Source organism: Tupaia chinensis, unplaced genomic scaffold (assembly GCF_000334495.1).
Source record: "Tupaia chinensis unplaced genomic scaffold, TupChi_1.0 Scaffold146650_1, whole genome shotgun sequence".
NCBI lineage: Eukaryota > Metazoa > Chordata > Mammalia > Scandentia > Tupaiidae > Tupaia > Tupaia belangeri.
In genome coordinates this window covers 266,220-273,768 of record NW_006206507.1, presented here as the reverse complement: position 1 = coordinate 273,768, position 7,549 = coordinate 266,220, and positions in this window count along the sequence as shown.

Here is a 7,549-nt window from a genome sequence, read left to right as displayed (position 1 = left end):
AGGGTTCAGGGTTAGAAATAGGGATAAAATATACATTTATTTTAACAAGAAATGGAAAATTATTCTAGGAATGTAAAATTATTGATGATAACATGCATGGTTAAGCCACTATGCAGTATATTCTGGATGGAAAATCACATTTTGTATGCTGTGACGATGCTTAGGGAATGAATGTAATTTTTTTTTTTTATAGTTTCAGAAATAAATAAATAATAAATAAATACTGAAATATAAAAGAAATTGAAATAAAAAATTAATTAGTTAATTCTATGAGTTAACTGGGATCAGTTGGATGGTTCCTCTGATACATTCACTTAGAGTCTCTCATATGATGAGAGATGGTGGCTTGACCTGGATATCCAAGATGTCTCTACTCATTTGTCTCAAGTGTTGGGGTTGATTGGGAAGCTAAGACGTTTCTTTTTCTCTCTCCCTATGATCTCATCATGAGGTTAGCTTGGGTTTCATTAAATGAGATTCTTAAATCTGAATCTCAAAAGTGCAAAAGCAGAAACTACCAGATCTTCTGAAGGCATTGTCCCAGAATGGGCACAGTGTCACTACCACCATGTTCTATTGGTTAAATAAATCACAGGGCCAGCCCATATTTTTTTAAAAAAGCAACTGTGCAAAACCACAGTGCTGGAAGATATTGAGGCCCTCAATATCTTAGAAAGTTGAAAAGATCTAATTCATAAGTAGATAAGAGAATACTCCCAAAAAACAGAAAGTTATACTCATGCATGAAAAGGATTTTTTTTTAAATCCTGAAAGACATATTGCATGACAAAGAAATGGATGAAGGTAACCTTGGATTTCTCATTCTGAAAATGTACTCCAGGTATGAATGGCATTATGTTATTATGTGAAAAAAGAAATCATCTTATTCATTTGAAAAATAAGAGGTAGAATCCAAAGGAGGAGGCATTTTAAAGTTAAAAAAAAAAAAAAAAAGCTTGAAGATTGACAGCCTGAGAAAGTTCTTACTCGATGTCCTTCATTTTCTTAGGCAGTGAGGAGAAAAATTACTCAGGGTTGAAAAGGACCGAGTTAAGTTAGGCACATTCTATGGAGAATGAAAAATGTTTCCAGATAAAGGAACATGAAGTGCTGAGAAGCACCAGGCCCAGGTGATGTTGGATCCATTAACACATAGCCTGCCCCATCAGCAGAGCTGGATGGTTTTCTTCTATAACACATTGGCAACCTGGGACAGAAAGAGCAATCAGTAACCAGGTCCTCAGAAAGGAATGGGCTGTGAGTATTAGAAGCATGTTTCTCTTTTCTTTTTTCAAGAAAAACTATGTGAAAGTCTAAGGATCTTGGAGGCATCATCTTTCAGGACACTCTACCCAACAGCTGCCTCCAAAGGGAACTTCCAATGTCCTACACACAAGTGACTTCTTCCCAATAATCTCTACATGCAAAACAAGGCATACAGGACTCATTTTAGTTGACTTCAAGAAGGAAAGGGTATTTTATAAGAAATTTACTTCTGCAATATTTTCAGAATATAGAAAATTTTTTAAAAATTAATTTTTCTGACCCAGCCACCGTGGTGCCGAGATAACCCAAGTACTCTCCAAAGCCAAATGCCATATGGCCAAACAGGTTTAGATCCCTGAGTCAGCCTGAAAACACACCAGGCGTATACACTAGAATTCAGGATCATGAGGAGCTGGGCAGTGGGGGAAAGGGGTTGTGGCGATGGGACCACGTTGAGGGTGTTTCTCTCTCTCTTGCTCTCACGTATGCACACGTGCTCTGTATCATTCAAAGAAAGTTTCTTACATAAGTAATATGTATTCATTAGAGAAAATTAGAAAATATAGATAACTAAAATAAGAAGAAAGCTTAAAATTATCCTAATCTCACGTCTCTGAAATAACTGCATCGATCAGTGAGATAGGCTACATTTTTTTTCTTATGCATTTACAAATTTGCTGTAAGTGTAGTGCAATGTCTTATATAGCCCAGATCAGTTACATAACTTTGAGAACCCAATAAAAATTAAAGTGTGAGGACCCTTGTTCAAATATGAAGAATTTCAAGATGTCAATAACAGAGCATTCACCCACGAGTTCTTTCTAAGTTGGAGTCTTGAGCACCTGCACAGGTTACAGAATCATGAAGGTGACCCTGCTTATACCCTAATCTCAAGCATAAACAATCTACTGTCTATAAGACTCTTTTTCCTTCCATTCTCTTAGCCTCAAGGACAGCCCTGGGGCTGCCATAGCTGTCATATTTGCAGGTGCAGACATGGTGAAGGCCAGTCCAAAAGATTGTCCTCAGGTTTCATTCTTGGCAAAGCAGGTGGTTTGTTTTTAGATATTTTCCACTTTCTCCTTTAGGTACCTACTGTTCCCTTCAGCCTCATCCCTAAAGGAGCCACATCATCTTCTAATTCCCTGAGGAATTATGAGAGGCGTTGCCCCTCCCCACCACAGTAATCTGGCTGCTCCAGAGGAGAGAGCATATAGCCATAGGGGGTTATTCTAGGGCCTTGAAACTTAATGGAATTTGTCCTGTTGGATTTGGGACTTGTGAGTTTTTGTTTCCTTCTAATTTCTACCTTTTGGAGTGAGAATAGTTACTCTCAGCTTGTTCTATGCATGCATGTATTTTGGAGGTGGGTTACTTGTTCTCGATTATTCATAAGTCTCTAAATGGACAGGAATTTTGCTCCAGCATGGATTATGCCCAGAGTCTTCCCTATACCTGACTCAGATAATTTAGGAGCTAAGATTTGGGACTTTTGAGTTAATTATATTTAGATGAGATTCTTGGACTTAGAGTTATTCTGGAATACATTAAGACTTTCAAGAATTGGGGGTAAGGGCAGTAAATGACTTTTCCACATGTCATGGATGTGAAGTTACGGCTTGCTGGTAGATTGGAGCAGGAGGCTAAAGAGCAACCCAGGATGACTCCAAGGTTGTTGGTGGAGCCCTAGGTGAATTGGTTATCATATGCTAATTAGGGAGACTGAAACAAAACACATCCGGGGAAATTCAAAATTGAGCTCTTCCTGGGCGCATATGCATGCATGCCCAAGATCCTGAGAGGAGAATGGAGGAGAAGGGATTATGGTGTGGCCATCCCCCCTGGGGGGTGATTTCTCACTTTCTGTCTCTCTCTGTCTTTCTGGAGAGAACACGTGTTCTATAGCAAAAACCTGTCCAATAAATAAATAAATAAGTAAATAATTTAAAAAATGAAGCTTGAGCTCTTCATTAGATTTCCTGTGGAAACGTCAAGAAGTGGAGTCCTCTTTCATCTATTTCCTTAGCTAGTCCAGAGAGCAGTTAGATGTCCAAAAATCACAGCAGGCTTCCAGTGAGAGTCACTGAACATATGGGTTCCAAATGAATAGAGACAGAAAGCGATGTGATGACGTTCTTTGAATTGGTTTCCACCCATGCCTAAAGTTCATCCCACTTTTCTAAATTTGTATTATGTCACTAGCATCTCCTTTTTCTATTGTTTAAATTAATTTGAGTTTCTGTCATTTACCTCTGATAAAGGCCTGAGCGCAAGAGAGAAAAATCAGTGAGTCGTATGACAACTGATGGGATAGCAAGGTGTTTTACACCCCAAAGAAGTTTTTAAAACTAAGTTTATAATCTATATCCACCTGTCTCCAAAGGAAGAAAAGGATGTGTGGTCATTATAGGAAGGAATATGACATTAAAATACTATGTATTCAGCAAATGAAAACAACTCAGTTACTTCTTTTTAAAAAATGAGACTAAGGTAGTTTGCTCCTCTGCTCTGCCTCTGTACCCAGCTCTCTCCCTGGGCCACTGCACAGTTGCCTTCCCTCACGGGGCACCGTGGAAGCAATAGATGTCCTAGGGTAACTGCCTCTCTTTAAAGCCGACTCCCTCATCAGTTGCAACCCTCCCAGGCTTCAGAGTTAAGTCTCATCTGCCGACAGCTGGCTCATGCTTCAGACCCCAGATCCTGCAAGGAGCATCCTTGAGGCTTACAACCTCTCTCCGCACAGGAAGAGCAGTGTGGCACTTGTTTCTGAGGCACTGCAGGAAAGGAAGAGCAGGGCCAGGTTGGGAGCATTGTTAGCGTTGCCTTATTAATAAAATAGGGTGAATGATTTATTCATAGCTGGGACAATGCGGCAGTGCTCTGAAGGACAGCATCGAGCTGTTACATTAGAGATGAGCAGCTGCTGGGGAAGAGCTGTGAGGCGCGCCTTCCGAGGGATGTGCTCGGACTGTTTCTAGGAGGCAGCGAGCAGATTTATCTGACCAAGTCAGAGCTCGGAGGCAATTATTTGTATACCGTGGATGTTGTAGGATAAATGCTGGCGACGGAGGTCCCTGGAAAGATGCCCCTTGCTTTTCCATTTCTCATCTAATGAGTGTTTGTTCACCTTGCTTTATCCTCTCCTCCCCGGTACCTAGAAGATGCCTGAGTTTGTAATTCAAGATGTGTTATCTGGGGAATATCAGTATAATACACATCTGAACGTGATCCCCATCAAAGGGAGATCATCCCGGGAAGCAGAAGAGAGAAGCAGTATTTGGGCTTTTCTGGCGCTAGGCTAAGCATACACTTTTTTTTTTTTTAAGATTAAATCTTTTAAAATCACGTATCTTCTTTCCCGAATGGACTGCAGAATTTTTATAAGTTGCTACGAAAGAGGTTTAATTTATCATGTTTAACCCTGATACCTAACACAGAGAGATACTGGTTTTTCTAAATGACAATTGCTGTCACTCTTGTTAAGGACAGGCTATATGTCTGTTACTGCCTCTGCTTGTTGGATGATTAGCTGGTTGATGCGTTTCAGAGGGCAAGGTTAGTCAGGATTTGACAATCTCCCAAAAAACAAAAGCAAGAGAAATCACTTTCTAGCCAACCAAACCAGCCTTGGCTGAAATGAACAAAAATCAGATTTATTTACTGCCACGTTTTTGTTCTGACTTCCCTCCCCTCCCCTATGACTTGAGGAGATTTAGATCAAATGTCAGAGAGGAAAGCTGGGTTTTTCCCCCTTTGGTGCCTGACTAGAGGGGAGAATTTGAGGCCACAGGGGGCATTGAAGAAAATCTCATTGTTGGTGTATATGCTTCCACAGAGCAAGGCTTCCTGAGGGACTCCCTCCCCTCTGCTCAGCTTCCCTGAGAAGAGATCAAATGTTTCAAAGCATTTCCACCTTTACTAATTTTTAATGCTTCTTCCAGACTGAGACTTGCCCACTGGAAAAAAAAAAAAATCTATGCTCGTTGAAACAGCCCAAAATAAAAGTGATCCTCTAACAGTAGCACATTTAACTTCCTGCACGACTACCAGCAGGAGCAAAGGAATATAGCTTTTGCCCAATATATTAAGCATTAAGAATATTTTGGAGAAACGATCACACTGGAAATCAGAATATGTTTAAATATAATTCTCAAAATCCAGGGTCTCCTCATAAAATAATCAAAGAGGCGATCACCCTGACCCTTCCATGCAACTTCTCTAGCTCCCATTCCCACCCTGCCCATTCCTTTCCTTTGCTCCTTTGCCCAGATCCACGCCCCCCCCCCCCAAGCTGCCCACCAGGGTCTATGCAGGAGCCAGGAATGTAACTCTAGGATTTGGTTTCCCAGGCCATCAGGAGATAACGCTGCCTATCAGCCAAAAAATAAAGCTTCCTGACTGCAGTTGCAGAAATTATAGCTAATTATACGCTCCATGCTTCCTGCAAAAGATATATATTTTAAGCTGCTGGGCTGACTTTCTCCCTTGGCTGTATTTAAAGGTTAGTTTCTGACCTGCTTCCCGGTTTAATGGAATAGTTTAAATATTACAAATCATTACTTGATTCTAATGAATTATATCTCCCCTGGCACCTCACAAAATCCTTATCGTGCCAGAGGAAATAGTTGGAAGGAACAGGGAGTCTCCATGATAATAAACAGAATACATGCCATAGGGTTGTAGGTTTCAGGATCCCCAGCTTCTTGGGTGGTTGAAAGCTTTTGGCCCTCAGCCTCACACTCCATAGAGCACCTGAGGCCTGTGGCTAAGCAGCATGAACTCCCACTCCCCCGCCTCGCACAATTGTTCACTCCACTTAATTGTCAGCTCCTGCTAAGAACATGTAACATCTCATTTTCCCAGAGATTGTGGAAGTGTTGAGCTTTGCTTGTGGCCAAGTTGGGTAGCTGCATGCACATCATTTCCTTTCTCGACATGGAAATACTGGTGGGATAGTCTAAAACCCCCTCTGAATATATAGGCCTTTCATTGAATTCCAGTTTCCCATTCTAATGAAGATCCAGAGTTTCTCTTTGTGTGCAATTGTGTAGGCAGATTATGTTGTCCAACTCTACCTATTTACATATATTACCAATCTTATTAAGTAGAAAAATAAAAAACACATGTTCTCAATAAGGAAAGCTGCATTTGAGGTGTGGAAGAAAAGAGCACATGGAAGGTCCTTCTCCCTCCTCAAAGATTAGAGGAAAAAAATTAAAATTTTTTTTTAAGTTTTATTTATTTTAGTCATGATAGCATATGCACATACACATGAGAAAGAAAGAAACATGCTCGGTGACATTTCAGCAGGTCACAATCCCCTTTTGCTGGCTCTCCAACTCTTCATGATTTTGGGTATGCATGCCACAGTGCGTTTCAGACCAGATCAGGGATTGGAACCCACAATGTGGCTTCTAGCACTGCAATCTAATTTGCTACCAAGTTGAGCCAAAATTAGTCTTTTAATTCCATCAAAGCAACAAGGTAAGACTGTGGTGAGCACTATCAGCCTCAACAACTGAATTACAAATTTCCATGTCTTTAGTTGTTGGACTAAAATGCCCAAGTGGAAAGTGAAATATCCAACCAAGTGTATGAATGACTTACTTTTGTGGTACCAAATATCTTGATTTTCCTCCCGGTGTCAGGCAGATTTGAAAATGAGGTGAGTAACCACTGAAGTATCAACCATACATCGCAGTTCTCATGACAGAGGAATCTCTTGAAATATATCTGAACTATACATAATAGAACTTCTGAAATAGTTGATGATCTATAATTATTTTTGTAAAGGATAAGCTTTGTGAACGTATGAGTTTAAGTTGCTGAGGTGATTTGCCCAAAGGTCTATCTTACTTCATGACCAAAATTTTACACTGCCCTGTGTGGGTAATTCCACCATTAGAAACAAATTTATTTTGGCTTTGTGGTTAAGGTGGCTAGATGCCACATGCCCAACTGTGCAGTTCAAGTCCTGGACTTGGGAGCTTAAAAAACATGCTGGGCACATGTGTGTGCATGCCCAAAATGCCCAAAGAAGAAATGCAGAGAAAGGGATTGAGAAGTGTCTATCCCCCATGGAAGGTGTTTTCTCACCTTCCTTCTTGCTATACCTCTCTGAAGCACATGTGTCCTATAACAACTTGTTTTTTTTTTTTAAAGAAACAAATGTATTGTTTTCTCAGGAGATTCTCCATTAAAATTAAAATGCCCTGGGAGAGGTAGTTCACCTTGAGAACAGTAAACTTATCAAACTGCTTTAAAAGATGATGGGTAAGGCCTT